The sequence below is a fragment of the Myodes glareolus genome, chromosome 27 (assembly GCF_982192425.1).
Source record: "Myodes glareolus chromosome 27, mMyoGla1.1, whole genome shotgun sequence".
Taxonomy (NCBI): domain Eukaryota; kingdom Metazoa; phylum Chordata; class Mammalia; order Rodentia; family Cricetidae; genus Myodes; species Myodes glareolus.
Window position 1 is genome coordinate 14,578,881 of NC_142052.1, and position 23,249 is coordinate 14,602,129.

At 43.5% G+C, this 23,249-nt stretch overlaps 1 protein-coding gene across 2 annotated transcripts in view; it reads left to right on the plus strand.

The window, feature by feature from the left end:
- The window catches only part of Cdk14 (cyclin dependent kinase 14), a 545,726-nt gene that overhangs the window by 76,888 nt on the left and 445,589 nt on the right, over positions 1 to 23,249 (plus strand). The gene's annotated exons all lie outside the window — the stretch shown is intronic.

The window sequence follows — 23,249 nt, forward strand, 5'->3', positions numbered from 1 at the left end:
TATCAATCTACTTTCTGTCTCGTGCCTTTATTACCTTTACTCTGTACTATCCATGCTGCTTCCTCTCCGTCTGACTGGTGACTCCCCCCTTCTTCTTTCCAGTGTCCTGTGTATCTGAAAATCCTTCCTAGCATTGACCATTCATCTTTTTACTAAACCAATCAGAAAGGCACATCTTCACAGCATATAAAAAGGTTATTCTACAACAAGGGCTGGCTTACAGAGGTTTAGTTCATCAGCATCATGGCAGGAAGCATGGTATTGCACAGGGAGACATGGTGCTGCAGAAGGAGCCACAAGAGTTCTACATTTGGATCAGTGGCAGCAGGAAAGAGAACGATACTGGGCTTGAGCCTTGGAGACCTTCAATCTCACCCCAGGACGCACTTCTCCAGCAAGAGCACATCTCCTAATTGTGCCTCTCTGTAGGAGCCTATGGGGCCATTTTCATTCAGATCACCACAACTATCCCAGACAAAGTCACATGGTGTAAACTTCTTCCTAGCCCTGAAAACTTATAAAAACCAGATACTTTTCTTTGTTCATGGGATTCCCCTGAAAGCTCTTCTCTTCCCCCACCCCCTCATGAAGGCTTTATCTCCCTTATGTTAAGCTGTCCCTCAGTGGCAGTTCTTCCAACTGTTAGGCTTTCTTCATAATGCTCTTCTGTCTTAAGACCTAACCATGTCGTTTGGCTCCTTCTCCTGATAAAGCTCATTTCTGAAATGCAGTTATGTGTCAGCTCCTTTTGGGAATCATCCAATGGCTGCCATTCCATTTGTATATCTAACAAAGAAGTTCTGATTTGCTTTTAGTTTGGGATCTGGAGACAGGGTCTTTATAGCTTGGGTTGCCCTTGCATTTAAGATCCCCCTCCTTACCCTCTGAGTGCTGGGATTTCAGCACACACATCCATGTGAGAGTTTGTGAGTGGGTGGAGAGGTGGCCCCGTGGTTAGGAGCTCTTGCTGCTCTGGCAGGGCATCCAGGTCCAGTTCCCAGCACTCATGTGCTAACTTACTACCATCTGTGACTTTAGCTCCAGGGCAATCAGCACCCTCTTCTGACCTCTGAGGACACCAGGGCATATGTGGGACACATGTACACATGCGGATAAAACACTCATACTCCAAATTAAAGCTAAACTAAAATATATTTGAGTAGAGTGAAGTCGCTTCACGTCTTTCTTGAAAGGACACTTTATCAATTATGTTGAGAAAGGGCAGCGATGGCAGGGAACCAGGTGAGACATTCCTGCAGAAGTCAAGAGTGTCTTACGGTGACGTCATCATTGCCTCACAAGGGCAGCTGTGCCGGAGGTCCTGAGAGATGGTTGGGGTCTTTATTTTGTAAGCAGACTCAGTAAGTGAGAATCTAAAAGATGATGGGTTAGCCAATTTCAGGGTTGGTGTAGGGCAGTAGAGACATGGTTCATTAACCTGTTCATTAACAGGTTAGCTTTGAGAGAATGGTGCAATTTTCACACCATGCATGTCTGTACGTACACAATAGAGATGAAGGAAACGTGGTGTGCTTTGACCTGAGAAGTGTATGATGCATTTTGTGTTTAGAGTCGATTTAAAGATGCATTGTATTGCAAATACTTGGGGACTTGTTCTGACTTCCGACTTTATGTTGGTGGTCGGTCACAAGACCCTTCTTATGGAGGCCAAAAATGTACCTTTTGTTTTATTGCTTCAGTTTTTAGAAGATACACACAGATATTCTATTTTATATCTATCTTTTGAAGACTTACTTTCAAATACAATCTATATTGAGTAGCTATGTTTTATTTGAAAATGATGCCAAATGCTTTCTTGATAAGTTTCTCAAAAGTTGATTTAAAAATTGTCTAGAAACCACGTAGTGGTTGTCCCTTTAAGTTGATGAACTTTGTTTTGGCACACAGAGATGCCCTTAAGAGCCAGCAGGTATACTATAGCACATTGCCTTTCTTTCTGTTTCGGCTTGACTTTCCAAACACTTTCACACTTGCTCCTTTGTCTGTGTCCTTGTCTGTCTTCCTCTTCTCAGTCACAACTGGATGCATTTAGGGACCCCGTCCCACAGTACCTGCTTTTCTGGATCTAGGCTCCCTGTTCACTGGCCTTAGTACTGAAGGATACCCATAATCCTGCAGAATCCTCTATATCCCTTCACTGTTCAGCAAGATCTTACGCCCCTTGCTCTGTAGGTTTGTTTCCTAAGACAGGATCTCTTTCTGCAGCCTATGCCCGTTGCAGACTCCTCCTCCCTAGGTCTCTCAAGTGCTGTGATACAAGTGTGAGTCACCATCCCTGGCTTGCCTCCTTGTTTCAAAGGATGCTTAACCATTCTTTTTTCCTAAGGAAAGCTTTGTTACTGCCCTCATTTCTGTTCTTACATTCAGTTGATATATTGGCTTCATACAGAATTGTAGTTGAAATATTTTCCCTGAAGAACTTTTAAATCACATTCTGTTGTCTGCCAGGTTCCTTTATGTATTGTTTTTTTCTTCCTCCTTTTTTTCTTTGGCATTTTGAGACAAGGTTTCATTATGTAGCTCAGGTTAGCCTTGAACTTGCAACTTTCCGTCCTTTACCTCCTGAGTGCTGGGATTATGGGAGTGTGGTACCAGAGCCAGCTGATTTCTTACTTTAAAGTGTTCTGTTCTGTGTAAGTCTGTTATATGTGATCTACCTTTTCTTCTGTTTGCTATCCCAACATGTTTGCAGTTGTTCATAAATACAGGATTTGCATGATTATCATCTCCTATCCAGTGTGTAAGGAAAAGTCTTGATGTGCTCTCTGATTGGCCCTTCTCTATGTGGAAAGCTTGCTAGCAAGTTGCTTTGCTTAATGGTAATGACCCAGTAACAAAAATGGCTTCCTCAAAGGAGTCAATCATTGTTGGAGACATTTTTCTTTCAGATGGGAAAATCAGATGGGTTAGGATGGGCCTTGTGTGTGTGAGCAGATTAAGGGATTTGATGTGAGGGTCCTAGTGAACCCAGTATTCTCTTGTGGAATATTACTTGAACTATGTAAAGGTATGTTGCATTTGTTTATGGCACATTTGTTTAACTACACAAAGATGTGTTACATTTGTTTATACTGAATTTCTTTAATCGTGTAAAGATGTGTTGCTGTTTTATCTAGCCTGCCTAAAGCACCTGATTGGTCTGATAAAAATCTGAACACCCAATAGCTAGGCAGTAAAGGGATAGTTGGGGCTGGTGGACAGAGAGAATAAGTAGAAGGAGGAATCTAGGAGAGAAGAGAATGAGAGGAGAAACCCAGGGAGAAGAAGAGGGAGAACCCAGGGCCAGTCCACCAGGCAGCCACCAGCCTCCTAGACATGGAGTAGGGCAAACAGAAGGAGGTTAACAGCCCCGAGGCAAAACATAGATGAAACAGGTTAATTTAAATTATAAGAGCTAGCAAGAAACAAACCTAAGCTAAGGCTGAGCATTTGTAACTAATAATAAATCTCTGAGTCATGATTTGGGAGCTGGTTCGCAGCCTGAAGAAATGCTGTTACAGTATTGAGTGCTTTGAAGTTAGCGCTGGCGATCATTCTGTTTCCCTTTCACGGTATCTCCAGTTTACAGATGCAGACGCTGGTACCTAAGAGAATATCCTGGGTCCATTGGGTAAGATTGTGCAGACGTGGGTACCTAAGAGAATGACCTGGGTCCATTGGGTAAGGATGTGCAGACTCCGGTACCTAAGAGTATATCCTGGGTCCATTGGGTAAGGATGTGCAGACTCCGGTACCTAAGAGTATATCCTGGGTCCATTGGGTAAGGATGTGCAGACTCCGGTACCTAAGAGAATATCCTGGGTCCATTGGGTAAGGATGTGCAGACGCGGGTACCTAAGAGAATGACCTGGGTCCATTGGGTAAGGATGTGCAGACGCGGGTACCTAAGAGAATGACCTGGGTCCACTGGGTAAGGATGTACAGACACCGGTACCTAAGAGAATGACCTGGGTCCATTGGGTAAGGATGTGCAGACGCGGGTACCTAAGAGAATGACCTGGGTCCATTGGGTAAGGATGTACAGACACCGGTACCTAAGAGAATAACCTGGGTCCACTGGGTAAGGATGTGCAGACTCCGGTACCTAAGAGAATATCCTGGGTCCATTGGGTAAGGATGTGCAGACTCCGGTACCTAAGAGAATATCCTGGGTCCAGTGGGTAAGGATGTGCAGGGATTACAGCTTTAAGTTGTGACCTAAGAGCCTGCACAGCTCTCCAATTTCAGCAGAGCTTCTTATCCTCCCTCCCTGTTTTCTGACCTGTCTGTATTCGGTGCAGAAATTAGCTCATATGTCACTGGTTCCCCACCAGTTTCCAGCTTACTCAAACCGGTGATTGCTCCTTCAGCATTGTTGAAAGGTTTCTTTCTAACTTTGTCTTTGTCCTAGTGAGTTTATATCTTGTTTTGATAAGGGAGGAGAAAAAAGGTCTGTGTTCAGTCTGCCATGTAGAACCAGAGACTCAGTCCCACCAAGCCATGTAGGTTTTGGTGTTTTGTTTTAGAGATTTATTTTTATTATTTTAAGTTACATGTAGGCTGTGGGTCTGTACATATGGGTGCCACTAGAGGACAGAAGAGGGCATCGGATCCTCTGGGGCTGGAGGTCTAGGTAGTTGTCAGCTGTCTGATGTGGATGCTCTAGCTTGGTGTCTCTGCAAGAGTGATACATGTTCTTAATCACTGAGCCATGTCTCCAGCCCTGCTTTGGGTTTCTATTTTAACCTGCTGTGCTGTAAGAATTTCACATTCTACCTTGAAATTATTTGTGCAGTGAGGCTGAGTCTAAAACTTTTAAAAGTTCTTTTTGAAGGATGCTGTTACTTGTAGATATGAGAACCATCTCATTGTTTGGTTTGATTGCAAGATCTCTACACATAGTCTGATTATTTGTATTTTATACAATGAACACTATAGGGGTTCCTGGATGTAGTGCTTATTCTGTGACAAAGCATTGCTCTAGAACCTTAGAAAAGGCAACTAAATTCTTACCACAATCTTCAGAAATCGGTGCTGTTGTAATAATTTCCATTTCTCTGGCAAGTAGACACCAAGGGTGAAGGAACTTGCTTGGAGTCGACCACTTGGAAAGTGGTCATGATATGAACCCAGACAGTCTAAGCCCAGCTTCCATGACCTATAAAACTGTGACAGAATAAAGACCAGGATGATGCTGCTGACTTTGTGTCAACATAAAACTCATAAAACTTTTCCAGTTTTTTCTTGCATTGTGATGGACATTAAAGTGCTTGCAGACAGAGTGTACGAAGAAAAGCCTTTGGAAGGAAGAAGTGTTGAATGTGTCAGTACTCTTGCAATAAAAACGCCAGAATAGGAGCCTTATCAGCCTTACAAGTCCTGTGTGTGCCTTTGGGAAAGTGGGCATGTCAAGTGGGTGACACCCAGGATTTGGCTGCTGCAGTTTCCGCAGTCATGGAGATGAGCCTCCCTCTCACTGCTGAAGGTGTTTGTCTTCAAAGCACACTGTGACCACATTGATTTGGTGGTCACAGAAATTTGGAGATATTACTCTTGTCTAGCCATAGAGTTGCACAGAGGGGAGAGGATGTGGTGCTTCAAGTGTCTCAAAGACATTTCCTAGTATAGATCTCTATACTCCCTCCTACCCACCTTGTGTGAGTAGGATGGAATGGTCTAGGCGCATTTTCACAGGCCGTAAGATGAAGATCGATGACTTCCACTTGGGGCATCTGTTTATTTTCTTGGTGAGGGGTTTAAACATTAAACTGTACTAGATAGCTCAATCACGGGTTCCCTTTTATATCTGTGCTCAGCAGATAAATAGTGGAATTACCCAAGTTTTATTTACGTGGGGGCAGGAAGTCCGCTAAGCAATGAGATGATGTAGGTGCCATGACCCCTTCATAAGAACCTCAGTTATTTTGTATGAAGACTTATCATGCCTGCAGATCCACAGCGCTCAGATGTGATGCCTGGAATGACGTCCTGTCTGCAGCCATCACAGCACTCGTGTGTTCTGTGAAGAAGTGGTTAGTATAAAGTGAAAGACCAATTTCCTCAGGGTCCTCAGACTCCAGAATTTGATTCACAGTATAGGATTTTAGTGTGGTTCATTAAGATGAGATGCTTCTGGGAAAACAGTGCTTTCTGGTTGCCTTCTAATTCAGAGGCCTGAGAGGCTTGGAGTATAGGCAGCAGCATGGATGGCAAGGGTTGCCTGTAGCAGACTCAGGCTTGACCTCCAGCTCCACCTGTTATCCTGTGACTTTGGCTATGCTGCTTAGCAACCCTGAGCTTCATTTCACTCTTTTTTTACATTAATTGATTTATTTCTTAAAAATTTTCACCTCCTCCCATTTCCCTCCTACTCCCCCCTCTTCTCCCTCCCTCTCCAGTCCTAAGAGCAGTCAGGGTGCCCTGCCCTGTGGGAAGTCCAAGGCCCTCCCCACTTCATCTGGGTCTAGGAAGGTGAGCATCCAAACAGACTAGGCTCCCACAAAGCCAGTACATGCAGTAGAATCAAAACGCAGTGCCGTTATCTTTGGCTTCTCAGTCAGCCCTCATTGTCAGCCACATTCAGAGAGTCCGGTCTGATCACAGCTTGTTCAGTCCCAGTCCAGCTGGCCTTGGTGAGCTCCCATTAGAACAGACACACCGTCTCGGTGGGTGGACGCACCCCTCACAGTCCTGACTTCCTTGCTCATGTTCTCCCTCCTGTTCTTCATCTGGACCTTGGGAGCTCAGTCCAGTGCTCCAATGTGGGTCTCTGTCTCTATGTCCATCCATCGCCAGATGAAGGTTCTATGATGATATACAAGATATTCATCAGTGTGGCTATGGGAGAAGGCCAGTTCAGGCAGGCATCCTCTCCTCTGCTGCCCAAGGACCTAGCTGGGGACATCCCCTTGGGCACCTGGGAACTAATTAAGGTAGCCATTTTAGGGTTGGCAAGAGACTTCGTTTCACTCTTAACTGAGATGGGTTACCACTACCTGTCTCTTTGAATAATAAATGGAATTAAGTAGGATAAGGCAAATTAGCATTTAATGGCTAGCACACTGAAATACTGGCACATTGTGCATTTTACAGTAACAGTATTATTGCATATGTGTAACAGCACACCCCTCTTTACGTCATTACTTTGTAGATTTCATATACCATGTATTTCTCAAGTTTCTTTTCTACACCTGTCTGGTTTTCATGTTTCTCTGTCGCCTGTACTCCTACAGGAATGTTTTGTTTGGTTTCACTGACTGGCCAAGAATCTGTTGTCATGATTCTTGATGAGGTGTGTTCAGCCGTGTTGGTGTGTTCATGCCCCTGCACTGGTCTTGATGAGGTGTGCTCAGCCGTGTTGGTGTGTTCATGCCCCTGCACTGGTCTTGATGAGGTGTGTTCAGCCGTGTTGGTGTGTTCATGCCCCTGCACTGGTCTTGATGAGGCGTGTTCAGCCGTGTTGGTGTGTTCATGCCCCTGCACTGGTCTTGATGAGGTGTGCTCAGCCGTGTTGGTGTGTTCATGCCCCTGTGTAACATGAGGGGCCGGCTTGTTGGGGTATCTGTTCCCACCCAGAACCCCACAGCCGGCAAGTACCAGAGAAAATCAATCACACAGAGATCTCTATAAGTTATAAAGCTGATTGGCCCATTAGGTCAGGCTACTTATTAGTTCTTATGACTTATCTGAACCCATTATTCTGATCTATGTTAGCCACATGGCTCAGTACCTTTCTCAGCTGGGCAGCTTACATCTTTCCTGTCTGGTGGTCTGGGCAGAACTGTGAAGGGAGCTTCCTGCTTTCCAGAATACTCCCAGTCTCTTTGCTCCACCTCTACTTCCTGTCTGGCTTTCCCACCTGTACTGCCTGCCTGGCCAATCAGCGTTTTATTAAAATATGATTGAGAGAATACAGACAATTCTCCTGCATCACCCCTGCACGGGTCTCTTCCAGTGCTCTTCATCATCTTTGCCTTGGCATTTAATTTGATCTGGAACCGGAACACTGGTGCTCTGAGGGCCGCTTTGTGATCGCTGTTCAGGTGTAAGCCCCGGGTGGTCATTCTCAGCTGAGTGCTGCAGTTCCCACTCTTGGAAAAGGACAGTGGGAGTTCTGCCCCCACCTTATCTCCTGATAGCAGGACCTCAGTCCCTGAGCAGCTGTTACCTCAGCCCCCCAGCCATGATCACCCAGAGCTTGAGTCAAGCCTGTATATATTTATGGAAAACACTCCATACTTAATGAATAGACTGGACTTGGCTTTTATTGAACTCAGTCTGGTGCCTTTTCCCTTTCCATACATTTTGCATTTACTATAGATTGGGATTTTAATGGAATATGATGAGGTACAGGGGATTTTTATCTAACTTTGACATCATGGTGTTTCTTTTTTTAATTTTTTTATGATTTATTTATCTTTTATTTTATGTGCATTGGTGTGAAAGTATCAGATCCCCTGGAACTGGATTTTCAGACAGTTGTGAGCTGCCATGTGGGTGCTGGGAATTGAACCCGGGTCCTCTGGAAGAGCAGTCAGTGCTCTTAACTGCTGAGCCATTTCTCCAGCCCCCTCATGGTGTTTCTATGTATCTGTTTTTTTCTTAATAAAATGGCAATAACTGAACTTTTTAAACATTATTCTTTCCTCATATATGACATCCCAGCTGCAGCCTCCTGTCCCTCCACGTGTCCCAGTCCTTTCCCTACCGCTCCTCTCCCCCAGATCCACTCCTCTGTTTCCCTTCAGAATGGAGCAGACCTCCCAAGGATATCAAACAAACACAGCATAACAGATTTCAATAATGCTAGGCACATCCCCTCATCTGTATCCGTTTCTTTACCATTAGAGAATTTGGGAAGAAGACTGGCAGTCGGAATCAGCGTCCCGGTGGTGTCTTCTGAGGGGAGAACGTCTCATGCATAAGCGTATTTGTATTTCTTTTGTTTCAACTGCAGGGAAGAATTCTAAAGTCATAGATCGGATTCTTCACAGATACAAACCCAGGCTTCATTTTCTAACTTACAGCATTCACTTACGTTTTTCATTATATTTTGCATAGAGGTCATCACATCTTTCTGATGAGAAAGAAAAAAAAACTGCTTTAGATTCGAGCCATTTTGTCTATCAAGCTAAAAATACTTTCCCCAGGGAAAAGCGTTTTGCCAGCGGAATTCTATAGTTTGTGGTCCTTCCTAGGAAAAGGTGCACAGAAGTATGGAGCACACGACTGAACGAACTGTGCTTTAGCCTGGTGTGAAAACCTGGACTCCCTGTTTGTGCTGTCAGAGGAAGCATTTCGGGTCTGCACATATTTGCTTTCTCTCCATTTTGAGGCGATTGTGCAGGGTGCTCCTCCCAAAGGTATTTAAAATGCGCCTGCTTCTGTGGAATATAAACATTGAGGTCGATGTCTAAAGGTCGTTTTTAAAATTTAAAACATCTACGCTCCTTCATACTTAAATATTTATTGAACGGAAGTTGTGTAAGTCCTAGGCACTGCTGAGGACTCCTGACCTAGAATAGATCGTGGGTTACGGTGCCAACAGAGATTTGGTAGGAGCACACCAAGGTTAGTGCGCATGAGGCATGGGCTTCTCCAGCAGACACCTTAGGAGTTTCCCCGTCACCTTCTGAGGAATCTTTAGGAGGAAGAGCGTATGTAGACACCTGTCTTGATGGCTCTCCCAGCGGTACTGCACACTGCGTGTTGTGTATTTGGGGCATCTAGGAAAGGCTCTCAGGGCAGTGGATGGGGAGAGAAGTTATCAGCGAGTCTGTCGCAGAGAACCAGTGCTGTGTACCTCTGCCGCTCAGTGCTTGTGAGGAACCCCATGAAGGAAGGAATGCACCTTGTCATTGTTTTGAGTCTTCTGCCCTAATTCTCTTCATGAGTCTCTGTCCAGATTCTCTCTCACTTGGCATTATTCATAAATTTCTAGTGAAACCGAGGGAAGCGATCTCAGAAGGCTCGGGCTCCATGTGCTGTGCTGCCCGTTTTTGGTTACTCTGCCTCTGATTCTGGTGGGATTCTTGCCCTCACTTCCTTCTTCTTTCCTCCTCCTCTTATTCTTTTTCTTTTGAAACAAGGCTCTACACCATAGTCCAGGATGATCTGAAACTCACCACATATCCTAGGCTGGCCCAAAACTTGCAGCATCCTTCTGCTTGACTTTTAGTGTTGGGTTATAGTCATGAGCTGCCTGTCACACACCTTACTCTGCTCTGCCGTTCTGGATCATAGTCGTGTATAGATCAATGCCAGGAGGACCATGGAGGAGGAGCACACAGACCATTGGATGAAATCTTTCCGATAAGGAAATAGAAGCAGAGAGAAGTAAGCCTACACATTAGAAGGATCCACTTGCCACTGTGGATGCCCAAGAGATGGAAGGGAAGACGAATGACTGGCTGCTTTCGGATCTGCTCCACAAGGGATCTTATCCTTTTTAAACTTTGATCCTTAGTGCTTGGCATTGTCACTAATGAGTAGTAGGTTCTGTCTATATTTTTGTGAAGCAGTTGAAGACAAAATAACAGAAAATGGGGGCATAGATAGTAGCTCTGAGGTATAATAGGAACCTAATGATTAAATTACTGATTCTAAGGATGTAGAACAAGCATAGAAAAGAAGGGAGATGTCTGAAAAACAAAACCCACTGGGAAAAAAATATCCATTTCATTTTAATTGAAAGACATTTGACTGAAAAAAGTATGCTAAGTACTCTATATTAATATTCTGTTAGCTAGTAAATATTAAGACTAAACCTGCTATTTTATCATCAGTTGATTTTAATTTTAATGTTAAAATGAAAACATGTGTCCTGTGACTCTTTTCATTACAAAGGAAAGATGTATGGATAAACGGTTTACTGCGTGACTCGCTGTGTCACACTGCAGCTTCCATGAGATTTTTAACTTTTTCCCTTTTTTTCTCTTAAATTTTGTTTTATTTTGGTGTGTTTGTGTGTGTGTGTGTGTGTGTGTGTGTGTGTGCAGGGGTGGAGGGCAGACGTGAAGGGACGGGGAAATGAATGGATCAAGATACATGTTGTAAAAGACACATAGAATAACCAAATAGAAAGTTTAAAGAGAAACAAGTTTAATTTAAAATTAGTATTTAGGACTTCTCATGTTTCTTGTCGAGGCCAACTGAAATTTCTTTCTGTATTTTTTTAATGGCGTGTATTGTACAGAATAATGATGTCATTGTGACATTCTCATATTATAATGTTCTCAGGTTGTGTTCACTCTTTCTGCCTGCTTTTATTTCCTTTTTTGCTGGTCGCTGTTTTTCACCTTCCCCACCCCCCATGCACATTAGCGAGTAAACAGACAATTCTTGTTTCGCTGCAAACTCTTACTTTGATTTTAAGTTCGTAGTGGAGAAATTCTAGGTTACTTTGGTGTTTTAGTAATCAGGTGCCAGTTACTTATATGTTAGATTCATACAAATCAAAACAGCTGTAATTGAATTCTGTTTCTGAGTATTTCACTACCGAAAGGAGGGTTTATTAACATTTAATGTTATAAGTAAGTTAAATGATTGACTCTGCACACAGGAAGCTGTGCATTAATTAAAGATTGTAGCACAGTGTTCTTGAGCTAATTGGTTATGAGCTGAACGCATTTGGAGTAGAACGTGCTGAGGTTCATCACCAGTCTACAGTGCGTGATAAACCATGATCAAAAGCAATGTGGAGAGGAAAGGGTTTATTACACTTACAGGTCATGGTTCATCATCAGGGCATCCCTGGGCAGGAGCTCCAGACAGGAACTGAAGTAGAGAGCTGGGAGGAATGCTGCTTACTGGCTTGCCTCCTCCGGCTCATTCAACTAGCGTTCTTGTGCAGTCCAGACCCAAGGAGGGCACCACCCGCAGTGGATTGGAGCCTCCAGCATTAGCATCAAGTAGTAACTCAGAAAATGCCACTTAGACATGTTCATAGGCTTGTTGGATGGAGGCAGTTCCTCAGCTGAGGCTCCCCCTTCCAGAGTGTTGTCGAGCTGACAACTGGAGTTGACTGTGGCAGTCACTGGGATAACTGATCAGCAAAAGGCTGACACTGGGGTTGAGTAGTCACTCTTAGCTGATGACCTTGTATGTCTTTGTGCTTCTTAGGAGCAGTTAGTTAGAGAACAAACATGATCACATGGGCTGCATTCTGTCTGTTCACAGCCACCTTTCCCAGACGACATTCTGATTAGTGTTTTCTTGCTTGTGATGCCCAAAGTGACACACAGTTCTGATGCTAAGCACAGGGCCTGTCATGATTTCTGCTTGACGAACATTCCGCCTTGTCCCAGATCTCCCCTCCCACCTGCCTCCTTGCCTTGTTCCCTTGACTCCAGATTTTCTTTTGAGAGCTCCCTGTGTAGAAAGGACTCCGGAGTTTTTGTCTAGAGGATGGGTTAGCTGGAAGGTGGTTTAGAGATGGAGGAGTATGGCAAGCAGGAGCAGGGTTTTTAAAGGTTCAAGAATTAAATTTTGGACTTGGTAAGTTAGAGATTTGTGCACCATTTCTGAAGGGAATTGACATGATTCATCAGGTCATTCTTCAGTGGCAGGGTCCTGAGAGAGAGAGAGGACCAGGTGATCAGAAGATAAGGAGACAAAAAGTTAGGGCTCAGTAACTTTTCACAAGCTATATCTTGTGCCAAGCAAGTTTACTAAGAAATACAGCATTTTAATAGACTATTTTCAGAAAAAAAGTCAGAAAAAAAATCATACAATGTGATGAAATCAGTAAGGAGATATAATCAAACAATGTTGCACAGGGGGACAGCAGATACCTTAAGGACAACAGAGAATAGTAAGCATGCAGTGGTCTTAGGACTGATAGCCATGGCTCCCTGAGGCCCTGGCCCCAGGCAATTACTGACATTGCAAGGTATGATCCTGGTTCTAGAAAAGGGAAAACCTTGGATAAGCCCAGCCCTCAGAACTAAACAGTGGATGTGAGTCTGAAGATGAGGGGCTAGAAGGCCTGGAGATACAACTATGGACATCCTAAGTATATTGGTGCTGTCTGAAAATGGGGGAAGATGAGCTCACTGTGGAGCGAGTGCAGATGGAAGCAGGCAGAGGTCCAGGGTTCCAGGACTGGAATATCTCAGTCTTCATTTGGGAAGAAAGTGAGTTCGTAGTAGCTGCAAAGAGACAGAGCCAGTCCAATAGGAGAGAACTGGTCTTGGGTAGTTGGAGCCCCCATGAGGACCTGGGGAAGGAAGTACAGCTCCATTGTGCTAGGCGCTCCCACAGGTTCTGCTAAGGTTTAGCATTGGCCTGTGAAGGCCAAGGATGACCTTGAGTGGGATGGAGAAGATAGGCCTGATTTTAAAGAATTAAAAAATAAATGTAAAGAGGGGTTGGGAAAGGCCAAGTCTTCCGTTTCAAAGAATTTGGTAGGTCTGAAGAGATGGCTCTGTATTTAAGAGCACTGGCTGTGCTTCCAGAGCATCCGGGTTAAATTCCCAACACCCACATGGCAGCTCAACTGTCTGTAACTCCAGTTTCAGGGTGCCCAACACCCTCATACGGACATACATGCAGGCACAACACCAGTGCACATTACAATAAATTGGTATAGAGAAAAAATAGAGGAACAGAGTTGGGTTTAAGGAGATTTAAGGTTAAACTGAACTGTGGGATTTAAAAAAGTTTCATTCCTCTCTGTCTTAACAAACAAAAACCGGCCCTCTGGGACACAAGGCTGCCCTATAAACAGGAGAAAGCTGTCACTGAACGAGTTAGAGCTCATTCTCTACTCTGTGTGCCGCAGTCTTTTATAGGGTGTCAGATCCCATTGTCACTGTGGTACTTTCTTCTTCTAGGTTTTCAGATGTTAGATGGTGTCTTTGGGCTGCTATAAAGCCGAACAGCCCTGCGTGAGATTTTCTATAAACCTAGAAATAATTTCAGTGTAAAACCATTAGAGAGGATTTCTAGTCGGAAGTAAAGTTGGTGCAAGTATTTTGATTCTTTTGAGATGTTTAAATATGGTTAAAAGAATCAGTCATTATTTTTCAAGTACTAATTGCTTTAGAAGAAGCATTTTTATGGTCATGCCATATGCTCTTGTGAAGACAAGCTTAAGCAGGGACTGAAAATTAGTTGACACACGCCACTTCATGCTTGTCCCCATGGGCAGGGTTAAGCTAATTTGCATTTATTGCCCACACACTGTGTGTTTTCCTTTTCAGTGAAGGCGCTGCTGTGGGACACTAGATGCCGACGTATCACACACATTCACACTGTGCAACATTGCTTTAGTGATGCAGATGTGTTGCATTCTTTTATGTTGCATTTGTTTAACTCTGTGAAACTTTGCCTGTCTAAAACACCGGAGTGCTCTATCTAATAAAGAGCTGAATGGCCAATAGGTAGGCAGGAGAGAGAAATAGGCAGGGCTGGCATGCAGAAAGCATATATAGGAAGAGAAAGCTAGGGAGGGGGAAAGGAATAAGAAGAGGAGGAGGAGGATACCAGGGACTAGCCACGTAGTAAGAACAGAAGAAATATATAGAATAAGAAAGGTAGAACAGTCAGATGCAAAACTTAAAGAGAAATAGGATAATTTAAGTTAGAAAAGCTGGCTAGAAACAAGTCAAGCTAAGGCCAGACATTCATAAGCCAGGTTAAGTCTCCATGTATTTATTTGGGAGCTGAGTAGTGATTCCCCAGAGATTTAAACAAACAAAAAAAAAATGCCAACTGCAGGGCACTGTCTTGGAGAAAATTTCTGCAGAGTCTTGGGGTAGGGACATTTTACCTGTGTTTATGTATGTTGTTCTACCAATAATTATCTTTTACTAACGCTTCTGTTGTTATTTTAATTTCCTGTTAGTTGGAATGATAGTACATAAATGAGATCTATCTACCATAAAAATGCTGGTTCCTAGTTGAAGGAGCTTGCTTGTACTGCTAAAGAGTAGAACATTTTCGTCCATGAGAGGAAGCTCATCATTGCAGTGGGTGTTCCTCATTGAGATTTAAGCCATGTGGGAAGGTTCTGTTTCTGCAGAGATCTGTGCATCATGGATGCTTCCCATGGCTTTAGTGGGAAGCCAGTTATTTGAGTATGCATTAAAAACCAATGCCTCATTTTATTCTTGCTGTGCTTAGACAGAATGTTTTGTTTAGGACTGTCTCAGAAGATAGAATCTTGCTTTCTGGTTGGCCCCAATAGAATTAAAATACCCTCCCTTTTTCCTTTTTTGAGAAATGTGTGCCTGTCAATTTAAAACTGTTTATTTGAAAAGTTACTTGACTGTTATTAGTGAAATTAATTCTTGATGAGCTATTATTTTTTAATGTTCTCTCGTTGAAAGTGTTTTGTGGTAAGTACTCAGTTGTGAATATGCTGTGCATCTGATTTTCCTATTGGAAAATGTAAATTTCACCTCTTCTTTGTAGTGTGTGTGTAGGAGGCATGGGGGTGGAGACCCGGTCTCTCTATATAGTTGTGGCTGTCCTGGAGCTCACTATATGGACCAGGCTGGTCTCAAACTCTATAAACTCTAGGTTTTCAGTTCTGACTTGAATCTTACACACTGGAGCTTTGTAGTTAGTTACAATGGGGAAATAGAAGGCTGAGAAAAAGACAGAAGGAAGGGAGAGAAAGTATAAACTTAATATTGAATTATCAATAGGCATTTCCATCTTCAGTCCAAGGAAATTGAAGCACATATCAAGAAAGCCCCTAGAGATATACTTAGGTTTTCTAAAAGGGTTTCAATTTCTTGAAATAGTGTGAAAGAAAAGTACAGTAGCAATGGAACAAAGATGTTGGGCAATAATCAGTAGAAACTGAGGGAGTTGAGTGGTGACTGGGAAATGTCTGGGAGGCCTTTAGCGCTTACAGAAGGAGTGTGTGGGCCGAACTGAAGCAGGAGCGCTAACACAGGCACCACATCGCATGCCGCATGCCGGAGCACAAGCTCCAAGAGGCAGGACATGTGTGGTGCCTAACAGTTCAGTGCCTGGTCACTCCTAAATATATATGATCGTTAGTGTTGAAAACCCCTAGTTTATTGAGCATTGTTGTTCCTTAGTCTTAACAAGAACCTTCTAAGGTGTAGGAATTTGTATTATTTCCATAAGTAAGGTATCTTGCTGAAGACCTTTGGTAGGAACTCATCTTTGTTTCATTCTTGACTGAGACTGTTTTGTCTTGAGAGTATGCTGGAGTTGGGGCTCCAGTGTGGCTGTTTTTGTGGGTTCATTGATGAGGTTGCCTCTTTTTTTCCCTCCTCTCATTGAACTTGTTTTATCTCTTAAGAATTCCAAGGTGAATAACTTTGCTTTGGTGTGCCGGGCAGGATTTATTTTTTGGCTCTGCGCTGTGTATGGTCCCTTGAGGTTGTTGGGTGGTCCAGCTGCAGCTCTAGTTCGGTTACTACTTGCCTGTAGAAAGTTTGGTGTTGATGGGATCTGGCTGTAAGCAATGCTGTGTTTTATAGGAGTTGAATCTTCTTGATTGAGTAGGGCATTAATTAAAGAGGTGCTTGCTTAGCAGTGGGTCCACAAAGGCAACCTAATTGATTTGACTTTCCCATTGTGGTAAGTGAAGCCATACACGTTTTCTGAATTAGAGTCACTGCTGGAGAGAGGACTAGAGAAGGAAAGATGGCTTCCGAAGTCTTTGTCAAACTATTGCAACCGTTGCTAAAGTTAAGTTTTCTTTACCAAATTGGGGAAAGCCTTGTTGTCTGCATCCGGGGCAACTAGGAAAAAACTCATGTAGGTAGGCAGTGTGCTTGGAGAGCCTGGAGTCCGTGCAAACACTCTAACACCGGAGTCTCACAGAGCCTTCGTCTATGAGGCTTTGAGCCCCAGAGCTCATTTCACTCTTCTAAGCTGCGCCCTATGGCGTCACAGAGCCTCGCTGTTATGCTATCAGCTTGCCTTTAGAGATAACTGTTCTTGTGTTAAGTGTGATGTGCTAGTGTTTGGATATACAGCTCCCACCTCACACCGTCTTACTCACTGAGTTCTTTGTGATTCTGGTATTCAGACTTTGATTACGTAAGCTGGATACAGGCCAGTGTTGCTTGGTCCATTTCTCTGAAACCTCCCTTATCCTGAACTCTCCTAGTATCGTCTGTTATGAGGTCTATGGAAGTTATTTTATTCGTTGTATTCATTGAGTGTTTGTGAGAGCAGCAGTGGTGCCCCATTCATCTTTACCTCCATGATGAGGAATTCAAAACTCAGCAAATGACTGGTAAAATAATAGAAGGAGAGAAATATCTTAGGGGTGAGGAACACAAACATAGTTCACTAGAAACATCTTCTTAGCTTTTTCTTTACATCCTCCACCTGTCTCTAGAGCATGTCTGTGACTTTTGCAAGAGTCCTGTTGCTGCCCTGGCCAGTGGCCTTGAACGGCCAGCATTGAGGCAACCAACCGACTTCACTTTCGTAGTTTCTGTAACATTTGTTAGCTGCTTATGAATCGTGATATTTACCCCCAGTGTTTTTTTATTTGAAGTGATAGACGTGTTATTTGGCTTGACTGAATGTTTTTACAAATTGTTCATAAACCATAACATCACTTTGTACCATATACCTATATACTACATAAATCATCAGTTAAAAAGTTATATAGTTGTTAAATTTAAAAAAAAAAAAGAAAAAAGAATATAGGGACACCGTGACTGTGTTTGCCAGGATTGTTTTGGTTTGTTTCCTGCTCAAGTGCACAGATTCTGAGTGTCCTCCATCTTCCCTCCCTAGCTCTTTTGTAAGCTGCGGTTTAACAGACTGATAAAGTTTTCCAAGAACATTTTTTTCATGTCTTGGTAGAGTGAGGGGTGTTCACTGATAAAACTGGTCACACTTGGCCCCCTCCAGAGTCCAGAGAACACTCAGAAACGAGTAAGTGCGCCATCCCGATGTTTCCCTGAAATGGCGCGACCTGAGGACGGTTTGAGTGCAGCTGTGGGACGGCTTCTCAGCAGTCAGCTGCAGCTGCTCCAGGGCTGCAGGGCTTTGAGGAGGTTTGTGTCCAAGTATAGGAATTGTGGGTACTGAGCGTCTTTGATGTAGAAGAACTGAGTTGTAAAATTCTCAGGTTTCCTAAAGGTTATGTTTAGGTTTGGTCAAATACCACCCACATCTAAAAATCAGTCCATATAATGAGCATTTCATTGTAAATGTTTGACCGTAACAGTTGCCAGGGCCATATAGAATTGTTGTCATTTGATAACCGCCTTCTTCTGAGGAATACCCATCTTTTATCAACTTTCAAAGTAATACTGAAGTGTTTCTCATATAGGTTTAATGAAATTAATTCATAGAATGTGCAGCGTTATAATGCATTACGTAGCCTTTTCTGGTACCCTCACGGTCTTTACATTGTTTTCTTAGTTGATGTTGTCTTTTCCTTTATGTTTTTAATGCAGTCTTCTATTCCTGTCTTCCATTGGTCTCTTTCTTTCTTGTTTCGTCCTCATGCTCCACCCCTCTGCAGTGTCTGGACTAGCTCCAGGTCATGTGACGTGCAACCAGGGTGTCTGGATAGACAAGAACACCTACGAAGCATGTAGGATAGAGACTCCACACTTCCATGTCTGTCCCCAGCTCTGCCTTGAAGAGTCAAACCTACCCTCTAGCTGTGACATTTTGCCAATGAAAGACAGCGAAGAAAAGCTTCCCCGAGACTGAGAGTCGTCAGCAGGGGCTGGACAAGGAAGAAGGAGTCTTGAGTGAAGCAGGAAAGTGCTTAGGCATCGGGTTATTGAGAACAGGGTCTGCTTGGCCCTGCAGGCACATGGGGAAGCTGGATGTGCTTCCCTAGTGTTCAGCTGGAACCCATGGCCAGCTAAAGTAATATGAAGACTGTTTATAATCTCGTCTTCAAAATGAAGGAGCTCAAGATACATTTCAGAACTGGGAAAATCAATCTCACGTTAGGGTAAGCATTTCAGGGGATCACCTTTCTTTTCCTTGCAGAAATGAATTTACATAGATGTCTTCTTATATGTCAGTCTTATTTTCCATTTTTCCTCAAATCCAATGAGATGTTTGTTAGCAAGACTTTTTGTCTTTTTTTCCTTTGAATCTCAAACTGCTTTGTAGCATCTACTATGTTCTAGTGAGGTTTCAGATACATGTCACTGTCCCTCATGAAGATATTCCTCATTGCATGAATGCAGTGATTCATTTCCTCATGTCTTGCCCCCAGCATGGTCTTTACTGCTATTTTATGGACAACCATAAAGTTGTATTTGTTGACAGTATGTTTTTTTTCTTTCTCTCTCTTTCTTTCTCTCTCTCCCTTTCTTTTACTTTCTGTTTTTTGAAACAGGCTTTCTCTGTGTAGCTTTGCAGCCTATTCTGGAACTAGCTCTTGTAGACCAGGCTGGCCTAGAACTCACAGAGATCTGCCTGCCTCTGACTTCCAGTTACTGGGATTAAAGGCATGTGCCACCACCCAAGCTCCCTGTTCATTTCCGTTGTACACGGACCCACAGACTTGGTTTGAACTCCTGTCACCAGCCCCTGTTTATGTAGGTGCTGGGACACCCAGGACTAATGCAGAGAAGCCCCTGCTCCTAGGGGTTTATAGCGTGGTTGGGTGGAAAGATAAACAAGTAAATGAAACAAATTAGTGTATAGAACCAGTGAGGTGTGATAAGGAGTGAAGGGCGAGACTACACTGAGGAGGTTGGTGGAGAGCTGTGTAAAGCCGGGGCCAGCTGAATGGCCCAGGGATTGCTGGGTAAGACCATGGTAGATGGAGCAAAGAGGAACATGGCTGCAGCAGGTATAAGCATTGAGGAAGCGAAGAATGGCGCACCCTGACTGAGCAGAACCCAGCAGGCTCTACAAGAACCTCTCAGTTCTGCACTGTCGGAGGGGACCAGCCCCGCCTGGAGCCCTTGCTCTCCGGGTCCAGTCAGTGCCTGCCGCCTGCCTGCCTGGGGCAATAAATGGCTCATCTTCTAGTTTCAGGTGGACCAGTGTTGGGTACGAGCATTTTATCTGTGGCCAAATTTTTCTTTGATTTTTTTTCCCTTCTTTGTCCTGCCTTCTCCCTCCCTCCATCCCCCCGAGAAAATACCCTCAAGAAATCAGGTGGACTAGCTTCTTGGTTGAGCCAGATATTAGGAAGCTCTGAGCCAGGTGTGTAAAAGGCAGCCATGCTGTTGAGCATGCATATATGCATGCGCCAGAGCGCAGCTTCCGCCCCTGCAGCTGCCTTTCCTCTCTATCTGTTATTCGTTATGACCCCTCTTCCTCCTTGTTACACCAGAAGTTGGGAGCTGTGCTAGGGCTCTCCCTTTTTGCTAGGCCTCCTGTCCATTCAGTCTTCAGGTAACAAAACAATTCTTTATCTCCCGTCCCTAATTCCATTGCCTTCTTTAAGGTCGTGTCTAAACATTTGTCCTTGCTTCCTGAGTGTTTCCCCCTTCCCTCCTTGTTTAGGTTCATTTTTCTACAGCATTCCCTTGTTGAACAATGAAAACCCCCATGCAGCCCGCCTCTTGCCTTGCAGTCCCTTAGGACTTTCCTTTGGATTCCATGGCAACTTCACGTGGGGTAAAATGCCTAAATTCTTGCTGTGCTTTCCATGGCCCTTTATGCTCTGGCATGGAACCTTCTGGCACTCAGCTTGCACAGTTGCCACCACTGTGCTTGGCTGTCTCCGCAGCCAGCTTCCACTTGAGGCTTCAAGCTGTCCCTCACATGCCCTTGTCTTCCTGGCCCTCAGATTTACGTTCCTTCTTGTGTGCAGTCTGTTCTGAGCTACCGAAAGGAGGTTATCTGTACCCTAACATGTCCTGTCAAAACCTGCTTCATCAGGGATGCTTATGTCTGGCACGCAGGAAGGAGGCTGGCGCATGAGGATTAAGTGTTTGCGGACAGTCACATCTGCATAGGCCGCTGAGGGCCATCCTGGGCTACATAGTGGGGCCCTGTCCTAACATACCAGCACCGTACTTATTTTATCACATTAGAATAACTTATTTTATTTCTATAGCTTTGTGTTATGATAGATTTTGTTAAGTGCTTGAAAGTATTTTCTAAAGTTTATTTCTGAGTTAGATCTAATCTGATCTTCTGGCAAATATAATTTTTCACTAACATAAATATTTGATAATTATGGTCTCATGTCTTGCATGCCATGTCTGCTTCTAGTGCCAGAGTGCACTCAGGTCCTTGTGCGCAGTAGGCAGTTTTTTCCAGTCACTCACTTGACTCCTTGGCTGTAGAGAACACGGTTGTTCATAGTACAATATAAATGCATGCTTGTGGAATAAAGAACTAAAAGAGTAAAGAAGATTTTTTTTATTCAGCCTTTATTTTTTTAAACAGAGTACTTTATTAAACAAGAATATTTCACATTCAGTTTCAGGAAAAATAAACCATAGGAATTATGGTGAAGTGACCAAGCTGACTTGAATTATGGATTATTTCTGGGAGCACTGAATGTGGGAAGGGAGTTTGCTTAAGATAATTTTAGGACCCAAACATGGAGTTGGGAAATTGATTAGTTATTTTAAGAATATAGCCAATGCTTTTTTGATGCCTAGCTGTGTGTTAAAGGGGAAAAAAGCCAGTGATTTCATGGTTTGTACTCAAGGACTTTAAAATAGGGGTGATACCAATAACAAAGAGCACTTTATGAAACAGCATATAATTAAATCCTAAATAATTAAAGTACAAAGCGATGTTGGCTTTGGGGTTTGGAGGGATAGGCAATCCCATACAGAATCTCAAATCTTGAAAGACATTTTGGATTTAGAGTCTGTCCTTCAGACATAGTGTTCATACAGTTCTAGAGTGTTCTGATATTAAGGCGACAACTTGGGCTGGGGAGCCAATTCTGTCCTAAAGTATTTGCCATGCCGTAGTGGGGAGTTCGCTTGTTGGTTCCTGGCTGCTCAGCCCTGAAATAATGAAACAGGAACTATATTATTTAAAGCACTGTTTGGACAATCACTTAAATGTGTTGCTAGCTAGCTCTTACATCTAGAATTAACCCATTTCCAGTGTTATATATTTTACCACAAAGCTTGTGGTCTACCAGCAAAGTTCCACCATGTCTGTCTCTGGTCGCGGCTTCATGGCTTCTCCTCACTCTTCCTTCTTCCTCCCAGCATTCAGTTTAGTTTTACCCCACCTAGCTAAGTTCTGCCCTGCTATAGGTCCAAAACAGTTTCTTTAATCCATTAATGAACTAATCACAGCACACAGAGGGGACTCCCACATCACCATGCAAACATGGGGGCCTGAATCCAATCCCGGAACCCATGTAAAATGCCATGCATGGCAGTACATTCTTACAACCCCAGCACTGGGAGGCAGTGTAGACTATTTGTGAGTTCCAGGTCAGTGGGAAATATGGTGGATGGCTTCTCAAGAATGACGTCTGAACCTGACTTCTGAAATGCAAACACACACACACACACACACAGACACACACGTTTATAACTTATTTCTTAGCTGGGTAAAGAAGGAAGTACATAATATTTTTATTTTAATGGGTTTTTTGGTTTCTATTGATTTGTTTGATTTGGGTAGGATTTTGCAGGGTAATTTCTTTTGTGTTGCAGACAAAAATCAAGGTCCTTATTTCTGAGGGGTCATTCAGAGTGATGAGGGTGAAGTAGCAGGAAGGCAAGGTGGTTCATTTGGATCAGCTGGGATGTGATGGGTAGATTGTTCTTTCTCAACCTTCTGGCCACACACAGACTTAAGACCAGAGCTTTGGGATACGGCCCACTCCCCATTAGCGTAGTGGTTACCGTGTCTCATGACTGTATTCATCATGCAACTAACGTTTATGAAGTGGGATTGCCGTGACACTTTAAAATTTCTTGTGTAAGTTATTTTCCAATTTTGTTGCACTTTAATTTATGAACCTTGGTGGCTTGTTTTCAGGCGTAGCAATGCCTAGATCAGCCTCTCTCCTGTAGGGGGCGCTAAGAGAGTAGCAGTTTAGTACTCCTTTGCCACCCAGCACCTTCTGGCATGACTTGGCACAATTTACTTCAAGATTGTGTACTCTGGTTTGTGTTGGTATTTTATTTTTGAGGGTGTTGTGGGTCCTAAGCCCACAGTAATTCTTCAAACTCATAGCTATGCATTCTCTCACTTGGGCTCAGTAAATGCCACACCTGTGTGATTTTGATTTTTTTTTTTAACCTCATGTATTTGAGGCATGGTAATTTTAGAGTTCTCATTATGTCTCATTTACATATGACAAATGTATGCATATTGACACATTAAACCATTTTCCA